Genomic DNA, 10,303 nt, shown 5'->3' with positions numbered 1-10,303 from the left:
AGTGCTAGGATTACAGGTGTGAGCCACTGTGCCCAGCCACATCCTCAGTTTCTACAAAGGTTTTATAGTCATCCTTTAACACAGTTCAGCAGTTGAAGTGCCGTTGCCCTGCCTGTGATCACTTATATACACACAAGTCAAAGTTGTGCAGCGTTCCCAGAATGAGACATCTCCCAGCTCTCTGCAGAGTGGTTGAGGGCATTAGCTTTGCCTGGGTTCGAATCCAGTCTCTGCTGCTTTCTGGCTGCATGAACTTGGACAAGTTATTTAGCCTCTGCGTCTTGGCCACCTCAACCACAGTTAATAATGTCACTTAACTCATGGAGTTTTGTGAAGATGAAATATATTAGAACAGTGTCTGGTACAGGGTCATGGTAGGCACTTGGGAAATTTAGCAATGATGGTTGGGTGCAGTGGATCGCACCTGTAATCCCAGCACTTTGGGAAGCCAAGGTGGAAGGATCACCTGAGGCCAGGAGTTCGAGACTAGGTTGGGCAAAACAGTGAGATCCCATCTCAATTTTTAAAAAACAATAATAAAAAAAAATTTAGCAATGACGACGATTTGCACAATCACACAGCCCACCTCAGGCCAATGTTCTGATTAATGTCACAGTAAGTTTCGCTCACGGATCAAAATGTGGCAGCATGTGTTAAGCCTCTCTGGTAATCAGCAAAATGCAAACGCAGCCAACAGTGCATTGTCACATCCCAGCCATGACCACGGTAAATACGAAGAGACCCCATCGCACCACATGTTGGTGAGAATGTAGGAAAACAGGAAATCACATCCACTTAGCAGTATGATGGCAAATTGTTCCCTCCACTTTGAAGAGCAGTTTGCCAGTTTCTGGCAAAACTGATAATGGGCATCTCCTTCCACTCCAGCAATTCTACTGTAGCTCTGTCCCCCTCGATTCTGAGGAGGTGATGTTGATGTGTGAGCTCTGCTTGAGCAAGGGAATGCACTTCCTGGCTGCCCTGTTTGCTCTTGAAGATGTGTGATGCTCATGGCAATAGATTGCCTTTAGATCTAACGGACAGGAACCCCGACTGCAGCTGGCTTCAAAAACATTGAATTTTTTGCTCCCTAAACAAAAGAGACAGGCCAGGCAAGGTGACTCACACCTGTGATCCCAGCACTGTGGGAGGATCACCTGAGGTCAGGAGTTTGAGACCAGCCTGACCAACATGGTGAAACCCTGTCTCTACTAAAAATACAAAAATTGGCTGGGTGTGGTGGCAGGTGCCTGTAATCCCAGCTACTCGTGAGGCTGAGGTAGGAGAATCACTTGAACCCAGGAGGCAGAGGTTACAGAGAGCCAAGATCGCACCACTGTGCTCCAGCCTGACAGAATGAGACTCTGTCTCAAAAAAAAAAATAAATAAATAAATAAATAATAATAATAATAATAACAACAACAACAACATCAACAAAAAGCCAACATTTTCCAGCCCTTTCTGATGAACTAGATTGGAGTGCCATTTTCTCCCCATTGGGATCGTGCCTTTCTCCATCCACACCTGAATCTGGCAGTTCTGAGATTGTTTCCCGACCCCAGCTTCTGCCATCTGGTCCAGGCTTTCGCAGAGATGGTGGTGGGCCCTCTGCTCTTCCGCATCATGTTCTAAAATGCACCAGGGGAGCAGGGAGCACATCCTCCTCATAAGACCAGGCCTTGCCAGGGCTCTTGGAGCCTGTTTTGGGGTTTGGTCCTGAGCACCCCAATTATTTTCACTCTTCTCACACAAAACTGGGTAGAGAGGTCGGCTGAGGACCGGAACCTGGCCATCAACCTTGGGCAGCTAACCCTCACTAGGGGCTGGGGGGCCTCTGTGCCCTGCTGACCCCTACCATGGTGGGACACGTGGGGCACCCCATCGCCCTCTCACGTGGGAGGATGGAAGGGCGCCTGCTGGGCATTTTAGCATCCCCAACAAAAGACATGCTGCCGTATGTAAGTGAGACTCGTCTTTTCCCTAAAGTGGACCACAGGGGCAGGAGGGCTGCTGCGTGGGCTATCCTCCTCTGCGATGCTATAAAGTGCCCCCATGCCCCTCTTTCCCTGCCACTCTCTTGGGATCTGCCCTTAGCCCCTTGCCCTGAACCCCATCCACCCTGGTCCCTCTGCGCCCTGGCCATCGCCCCTGGAGCTCTCCCCGGCACATCAAGCCTGAGTCCGGTATCACTTCCTGGTCGTGCTCCCTCCTCCCCGGCGCCTCCAGTTTTCCAGTTGCTCAGGCCAAAACCTTAGTGCTATTCTTGATTTTTTTTTTTTTCCCATTCCTTTCACACTCCACATTCAGTCCAGCAAACCCTGTCAGCTCTGCCTTCAAAATACGCCCAGAGTTCCCTCTGCTGCCACCAGTCCATCTGCGTTACTGTCGTCCCCGCCTGCCCTGTTCCAGGTTTCTCCTGGGATCCCCCAGCTTCCGCCTTTATAACCCCTTGGTCTGTTTCCAACACAGCAGCCAGAGGGGTCCGGTCAGAACCTAGTTCAGATGTTCTTTAACCTCTGGGCAGAGCTCTCCTTGGCTCCCACCTACTCGGGGTAGAGGCCCCCACAGCCACCTCAGGGTCCTGCTGATCCTTCTTTTCCTTCCCTTTGAACCCTGTCAGCCTCCTGGTCTCCCCTCAGTCACTGTGCTCCAGCCACAGCTTCTCAAGCAGTCAGCCATGCCTGACACACGCACACTCATAGTACTTTGCACTTCTTTCCTTTTCTCGAAACTTCTACACATCTGCACTTTCCTCATGTCTGTGTTCCAATGCTGCCTCCTCAGAGAAGCCTTCCTTGACTACCCCATGCCTCCTCTTCATCCCAGAGTTTTCCCACCAGTGCCCCCGTCACCACTGAACACCACTGACTGTGTATTCTACCCATTTGTCTTGTTGATTGTCTCATTTCTAAAATGCCAGCTCCCAGGCTGGGCATGGTGGCTCATGCCAGTAATCCCAGCACTTTGGGAGGCTGAGGCAGGTGGATCACTTGAGGTCAGGAGTTTGAGACCAGTCTGACCAACATGGTGAAACCCCATCTCTACTAAAAATACAAAAATTAGCTGGATGTGGTGGTGCATGCCTGTAGTCCCAGCTACTCGGAAGGCTGAGGCAGGAGAATGGCTGGAACCAGGGAGGTGGAGGTTGCAAGTGAGCCGAGATCGCACCACTACACTCCAGCTTGGGTGACAGAGTGAGACTCCATCTCAAAAATAAAATAAAATGCCAGCTCCCTGGAGGCAGGGGCCTCTGTCCTGTGCCCTCGTGGGTCCCCAGGCCTAGAGAGTGCCCACCCCATCGTAGGTGCTCAGGAGACCTTCCTAGGATGAGTGGTGACTGAGTGTCCACATTCTGTCCCAGCCAGCAGCCCACCCCCATCTCTTCCACACTCCTTTCTCCTCTCCTGTTTCCCTCTCTCTACCCCCACTCCCACCATCTCAGCCTTTCCTCCTCTTTCTTCTCAGCCTCTCTGCACACCGAGGGAAGAGAAGACTGAACTTTTTCCTGGGATGCCGTCGCTGGGCCCCTGGTGCAGCTGTCCCTGCCTTCACAATGGCAGCCTTCTCTTTGCTTGGCTCTTCTCCTGGGTTTGCTCCCTGCTCTCTTCCTCTCCCCTCGAGTGCACACAAGTGTGCCCGCACGCACACACACAGCTCCCTTCTTCCCTCCGTCCAGCTGCCTCTCATCCGCCCATCTTCCCTCCCCCTCTCCGGCCTGTGGGGTGACAACAGAGCCTCTCCATTCATCCCGTGGACTGTATCCGCCGCTCACAGCAGGGAGCCTGCCTGTCTCTCTCCCTGCACCGAGGACCCAGCCATCCCCACCGTGGGGATCCGAGTATCCACGGGATTGCACAGCCCCTCTTGGGACCCAGGCTGACCCAGCATGTCCTCGAGAGGCACGGATTTGCCACCTCCATGCACACCTTCAAGAGAAATTTCTTCCTCTAATTTGATAGTCCCTTCCTTTCTCCAAGACCTCAGATTTCAAAATAAGTGAAGCGCTTGTTTTGAGCAAGAGTCTAAAGAATTAGACTCTGCCTTAAGTGCCCTTGTGACTTTGAGCTGAGACCTCATCCCCTCTGGGCCTCAGTCTCTCCATCTGTGCAGCAGTGTTGTGACATATAAGCACTAGTCACCTAGTGCCTGTGATAAGACGCCACCCTGAGCGACACATGACCTGTGCCCACAAACCCAGGAGGAGAGGTTCCCTGCCTTGTAGGAGGAAGTGGCCACAGGGAAAGAGGAAGCTGGTGTGAGGCCGATGGGGCAGGGTTTCCATCAACAGCCTCTCTGACCCAGCCCCTTAGCAGGTGTATCCACTTTCCTAGTGGACCAGAGACTGGGTAGCTTAGAATGAAAGGTGTTTTTCACAGTTTCGGGAGCCAGAACCCCAAAATCAAGCATCATCAGGGCCACGCTTTCCCTGAAGGCTTCAGGGGAGGGTCCTTTGCCCTCGAGCTCCTGGGGGTTGCTGGGAATCTTGGCACCCCTTGGCTTGTGGCCGCATCACTCCGGCCTCTGCCTTCATCTTCATGTGGCCGCCTCCCTGTGGGTCCCTCTCTTGCCGTGGCCTGCTCCTCTCTGAATCAGTATCCAAAGTTCCCGCTTCTGTCAAGACACCAATGATTGGACTAGAGCCCGCTCTGATCCAGCGTAACTTCATCTTACAACACCGTGTTACAAACACACAGTCACCCTCACAGGTACCTGGGCAAGGACTTAAGCATATCTTTTGGGGAACACAGTTCAGCTCATAATGGCTGGGTTCTTTCACATGTTAACCCTCCCCCGCCCCCGTAAAGGCTGCAGAGCCGATGTCAAACTGAGCAAACCTGCTGCTCTCCCCTCTTCACTGTCCCGGCTGTGGTCCTGGGTGGGGAGCAATGTGGCCGCCCCGCAGATCAGCTCTGTGCGTAGCCTTCCCTTCCCAACCATGCTTTCTCTCGGAATCTCCACCTGCAGTGGGCATTGAAACAGCTGCCAGGTCAAAAGTGAGGGAAGGGGGACTGTGGTGACAGACACATACACCCTGTCTCCTGGGCCTCAAGAAGCTTCCAGGGGGTTTCAGAGTGCATGAGACCTTTTGCAGTCCTCTCCCGGGTGCTAGCTCTGACTCCCTGAACATTCTGGAATGAGTTAGGCTGGAACCACGTGACCCAATACTGTTGCCACTAGCCACAGGGAGCTATTTAACTGTATGTTAGTTACAATTAGCATTTCAGTTTCTTGGGTGTACTAGCCATGGTTCGAGCCTTCAGTAGGCGCACGTGGGTGCTATACTGGATAATGCACATACAGAATGTTTCCATTGGCACATTGGGAGTAGGGAGTGACACAAAGCTTTGAGAAGGGGCAATAAAAATGCAGGGGGTGGTGGCTATCGAACTTTAGGCGAGTGCTTTCCATGATTCCTCACCAGTAATCCAATGTCTTCTTTGTCATCCCTGCATTCATTTCCCCTCATGCTCCCAGTACCTTGATCTGTCTTCCCAAACCTTCCCAGATCTCGGGTCAGGGTCTCAGGACAGGTTCCTGTTCTCCTAGCAGCAGGTACCATCCATCCTGGGGCCCACAGGTCGTGCCAGCCCACACAGTGAGTCCTTTGGGAACCCATCTGTGTCACAGGGGATTTGAGCAAATGAAGGGAAACTGAGCTCCTACACGGAGGCCGGGATCGGGGCTTCCTTTGCCATCGCTACGTGAACCTGTTCTAGCCTGGGGGCTCCAAATGCATAGAGGGCTGGGCAGGTAGCCCAAAGCAGAGAGGCAGGCTGGGTGGAGAGGGGGTGCCCAGATTTCAACTGTGGACTACTATTCACTCTACTTTTTAAGAATGAGCAACTGAAAACAGGCAGGCCCACAGCAAACACACCTGAGGGATGGATTGGTCCGCAGGCCACCAGCTTGCAAACTTCTTTCTAAGCTGGTGGTTCTCAAGGGAGCACACTGCCCCCTAGGGGTTAAACTCTGTGACAGCATTGCCGGTGATGGTGAAGGATTTGACTTTGCTGGCTTCCTGGGGGCGGGGACTAGGAAGGACTTTGATGTCCTGCTCTACACAGCAGAGCCCACGTGGCCCCTACCTTGCATTGTATTCCGCATAGCTTCTGAGTTTCCTACCATATCATTCATACGGGTAGATTATTTTATGTTTATTGTCATCTGAGCCTTGAACCTATATCTATTTTATGTGTAAATGCCGCAGGGTTTTTGCATATTCCCAGGAAGGTATGGAACAACAAAATGGAGGCAATATTATACTTGCGTGCAAAACTTTCCCAAGAGTCATTCCTTATTTCCGAAAGTCCCATCCCCGATGGCAGTGCTACCCCAAAGGATTTGAATGGCAAATGTCACCCGCCCACCCAGCTGCCCTTGTAACTGTCACATTCCCAGTGAATCCATGTCGAGGTGCAGGCGTCTGCCTGACTACTCTGTTGTATCTTCTTGACGGATGTGCTGGGGAAATTTTATATTGAAATTTATCTTCATTATAAATTGCTTTCCTTTTATTTTTCTTGTAGATTGCAGTTAGAGCATTATATTGATTTTCCAGAAATGACATGCATAGGTAGCTTTTGTTGCCTATAAATTTCCTTTCAAGAAAACAAGGTTGCTCTACAAAGTATTTGTCATAGAAATGGGAGGTCAGTCTAATGGCACTGAGAACAGCTCTTTGAAGGATCCAGGTAGTGTCAGATTCCTCCAAGGCGATAATTAAATATCCGTTGAGTGACAGGCCTTGTTCTGAGGGTCTTTTGTGGATTTCCTGCCCCCCTCTAGCCCATCTCTCTGAACAAAACCACACTTTAAAAGGCACAAGACAGAGATTTAAGACAGCTTGTCCTGGTGGTGACTCAGCAGGCAATAAAACCTGTCACTAGAGATGGAGCCCTCCATGCCCAGCTAATTGAGTTTCCAGGGAGTGAATGGGCCTCGTCCTCATTTGCAGGAGCTGCAAGACCCTTCTAGGGAGTGGATGGCTAGGGCCAGCATTTAATTAGGCACAAGCAGTCCGCCCTCCATGCCACTGACACCCAGAGCTCCGCCTGGCCCTGCTACAACCAGTCAGCAGGGCCTTGGTGTCCTCTGCAGCCCAGTCTTCCTCGATAGCTACAGCCTTGCTAAAAACAGGCAGGTGGAAGACAGGAATGCATAGAGTGGCAAGACAGAAGCAGCTCTCGCCTCTCGCCCTAGTGATCTACTTGTCCCTGTTTGTCCCCAGCAGCTGGCCATTCCTTATCCCCAGCCACAGCCAGAGGACACTTTTAAAAAAATGTAAACCTAAACTATCGCTTCCGGCTGAAAACCTCCCATGGCTGCCCACTGCTCTTTGGGTAAACTGGCATCTTCTTGTCAGGGCTGCCAAGACCTTGCTTGGCCTGGGCCTGCTCACCTCTGTGTCCACATCTCCTACCTGTCCCTTCCTTGGTGACAGCACTCAGGCTGCCTACCCTCTTTGTTCCTCAGAACTTCCAACATCATTCCTGCCCCGGGCCCTTTGTACGTGCAGTTACCTCTGTCTGGAGCACTAGCCCGCAACCTCTTTGGTACATGCAACCAGTTTCGTGGAAGACAGTTTTTCCACGGACTAGGGGTGAGGGATGTTTTGGGATGATTCAAGTGCATTACATTTGTTGTGCACTTTGTTTCTATTATTATTACATTGTAATATGTAATGAAATAATTATACACCTCACCATAATGTAGAATCAGTGGGAGCCCAAGCTTGTTTTCCTGTGACCAGATGGTCTCACCCTGGGGCAATGGGAGACAGTGACAGATCATCAGGCATTAGATTGTCATAAGGAGCTCGCAACCTAGATCCCCCGCATGCACAGTTCACAACAGGGTTCACGCTCCTATGAGAATCTGCTGCTGATCTGATGGGAGGCAGAGTTCAGGCAGTAATGCGAATGGGAAGCAGCTGTAAATACAGATGAAGTTCGCTCACTCACCTGCCACTCACCTGCTATGCAGCCCAGTTCCTAACAGGCCACAGACCACTACCTGTCTATCTGTCTGCAGCCCAGGGGTTGGGGATCCCGGGTCTAGAGCATTGTTCACACACCGCAGAGAACTTCCTCCATCCATTCTCTCTTCCTTCCTTCCCTTCCTGTGTCGGTTAGTACTCCTCACCCCTGTCATTCTCGACCATGACACTGGGCTTTATGTTCTTCTTACGACTTCTCACACCCTTGAAATTATCTTGTGTGTTTGTGAACTTTTTTTTTTTTTTTTTTTTTGAGATGGAGTCTCACTCTGTCACCCAGGTGGAGTACAGTGACATGATCTTGGCTCACTGCAACCTCCACCTCCCAGGTTCAAGCAGTTCCCCTGCCTCTGCCTCCCAAGTAGCTGGGACTACAGGCACCCACCACTATACTCAGCTAATTTCATTTTTTGTTTTCGGTTTTTTTTTTTTTTTTTTGTGGAGACAGAGTCTCACTCTGTCGCCCAACCTGGAGTACAGTGCCACGATCTCAGCTCACTATAGCCTCCACCTCCCAGGTTCAAGTGATTCTCCTGCCTCAGCCTCCCGAGTAGCTGGCATTACAGGGGCGTGCCACCACACCCAGCTAATTTTTTATATTTTTGGTAGAAATGGGGTTTTACCATGTTGGCCAGGCTGGTCTCGAACTCCTGACCTCAAGTGATCCACCTGCTTCGGCCTCCCAGAGTGCTGGGATTACAGGCATGAGCTACCGCACCCGGCCAATTTTTGTATTTTTAGTAGAGATGGGGTTTCACCATATTGGCCAGGTTGGTCTCGGAACTCCTGACCTCAAATGATCTGCCTGCCTCAGCCTCCCAAAGTGCTGGGATTACAGGCGTGAGCCACCACACCGGGCCAGTGAACTTATTTTTTACATGTTTTGTTTGCTGCCCATCCAGAAATAGCACCAGGCAGGTACTGGGTACTCAGTAAAGATTTGAACAAGGCCAGGCACGGTGGCTCACACCTGTAATCCCAGCACTTCGGGAGGCTGTGGCGGGAGGATCACTTGAGCCCAGGAGTTCAAGACCAGCCTGGGTAACAGAGAGAGACCCTGTCTCTACAAATAATTTTAAAAACTGGCCAGGCATAGTGGTGCACACTTGTGGTCCCAGCTCCTTGAGAGGCTGAGATGGGAGGATCACTTAAAAGCCCAGGCTGTTAAGGCCTGCAGTGAGCCATGATCGTGCCACTGCACTACAACCTGGGCAAGTGAAACCTCAACTCCAAAGGAAAAAAAAAATTGAACAAATGGAGAACTCTTGGGCCCTAGGCTTGAAGTAAGCAAGAAAATGAAAACAAAATGGAATTTAAATTACTATCTCATTTATCCAGCATGAAGAAACATAATTGAAATTAGTTCAGGCAAACTTTCCCAGGCCCCAGTGCGCAAATGCTGTCAGAACCCTGTCTTTATGCTTCTTGGGTTTTCTGTCGTTTGGGTTGGCTTTATTAGGAAGGTTCCCTCTTTGTGATGGCAAAATGGCCCCCACAGGTCCATCTCCCCAGTGTAGCGACCCCAGCTGAAAGGCCGCTTTCCAAGGGCTCCAGCAAAAGTTCCAGGGAAAGCTCTCATTGGCTCATCTAGGGTCCTGTCTCTTTCACCCAATCACAGCAGCCAGGCAAAAGGAGATACACTGATTGGCCAGGCCAACATCATGGGCCTGGTCCAGGAGTCAGAGCTAGAAAGGGCCTCATCAGAACATGTAAGGCTGAGAAAGTGAAAAGGTTGGTTGCCTCCCTCTTTTTGGTAACTGAAGGCACAATTATGAAGACAAGACAATGGATTCTGTGTGGAAAAGTAAAACAGATATCCACTATAGAAACATGCAGGCTGGGCACGGTAGCTCACACCGGCAACCCCTAACTTTGGGAGGCCGAGGCGGGTGGATCACTTGAGGTCAGGAGTTCGAGACCAGCCTGACCAACATGGTGAAACTCCGTCCCTAGTGAAAAAAATACAAAATCGGCCAGGCGTGGTGGCGCATGCCTGTAATCCCAGGTACTGAGGAGGCTGAGGCAGAAGAATCACTTGAACCCAGGAGGTGGAGGTTGCAGTGAGCCAAGATCATGCCACTGCGCTGCAGCCTGGGTAAAGATTGATTTTTTAAAAAAAAAAAAAAAAAAATAGCTTCTCCCTAAAGGACAAGTGGGAGGAAAGCATTTCTCCCAGCCCCCAGCTTGCTCTCCTTCCAACATAAGATGCCTCCTTCATGCAGAATCATGACCCCACCTTCCTCATTTGTTTTCACACAGATTTCAGTTCAGCAAGATCCCATCTCTGGCATCCAGAACTTTTACAGC

The 10,303-nt window shown here is 50.9% G+C and overlaps 1 pseudogene; it reads left to right on the top strand.

The window, feature by feature from the left end:
• LOC116418817 overlaps positions 1–10,303 on the top strand; it is a 188,167-nt pseudogene that overhangs the window by 94,333 nt on the left and 83,531 nt on the right.

This window comes from Piliocolobus tephrosceles, chromosome 5 (assembly GCF_002776525.5).
Source record: "Piliocolobus tephrosceles isolate RC106 chromosome 5, ASM277652v3, whole genome shotgun sequence".
Taxonomy (NCBI): Eukaryota; Metazoa; Chordata; class Mammalia; order Primates; family Cercopithecidae; genus Piliocolobus; species Piliocolobus tephrosceles.
The sequence above is the reverse complement of the archived record's forward strand: the minus strand, read 5'-3'. Positions and strand labels throughout refer to the sequence as shown.